This window comes from Penaeus monodon, chromosome 42, assembly GCF_015228065.2.
Source record: "Penaeus monodon isolate SGIC_2016 chromosome 42, NSTDA_Pmon_1, whole genome shotgun sequence".
NCBI classification, from domain to species: domain Eukaryota; kingdom Metazoa; phylum Arthropoda; class Malacostraca; order Decapoda; family Penaeidae; genus Penaeus; species Penaeus monodon.
The window spans coordinates 14050768-14051963 of NC_051427.1; positions in this window are offsets into that span (position 1 = coordinate 14050768).

Genomic DNA, 1196 nt, shown 5'->3' on the forward strand with positions numbered 1-1196 from the left:
CTGACCAGGACTTGAACCCAGGTCATCCAGGTATGAAACCGGAGGGCCAGTACTTAACCAGCCATGCCACATGACCCACTAAAAGGAGTGTGCAACTAGGATCTCACTATCTCCATTGACATTACTTATCTACTCATACTAGAGTCTATGGAGTTAGTGAGATCCTAGTTGCACACTCCTTTCAGTGAGTTGTGTTGCATGGTTGGTTAGGTGTTGGCCCTCCAGTTTTATACCCATAGTGACTTGGGTTCAAGTCCTGGTCAGGGAGGGTTGTTATTTATCAATATCAATGCAGTATTGCATTATTTCACCTTTCATAAATATACTTCAGTACATCTGACTTAGGATCTGAATTGCTAAATCAATTTCCACTGAGTACCCACAGGGATTATATATAAATATATACATATATATATATATATATATATATATATATATATATATATATATATATATATATATAAAATATATATATATATATATATATTATATATATATATATATAAAATGAGAGGTTATATGGCAGTGCCACCCTTGCCTGATTGGATGCCCTTCCTAATCAACCACGGTTTATGCCACAGCGGTGACTTCCCTTACGACACTTGCATTTGACTTCTCAAGGTGATATGTTGTTCTCTTGGGCTTGAGCCAGCAGTCAGAGCGCAGGCATTTTTACGACTATCATGGCGGGGAATTGAACTCGGGACCATGAGGGTCAGAGACCAGTGCTCTAACCACTGGACCAATGTGGCAGTCATATATATATATACACACACATATATATATATATATATATATATATATTATATATATATAATATATATATATATATATATATATATATATATATATACATATATATATACATATATATATATATATATATATATATATATATATAATATATATATATATATATATATATATATATATATATAATATATATTATATATTATATATATATATATATATATATATTATATATATATTACATATATATAATATATATATATATATATATATATATATATATAAAATATATATATATATATATATATATATATATATATATATGAATTACTTTTGCTTGGGTTACTTGAAGAATCAAAGCTTTGTATATCACTTACCAGATGAGTTTCATCATTATCCTTTGTACTAGAATAAGAAATATCAATAAAGGTAAACAAAAAAATGGC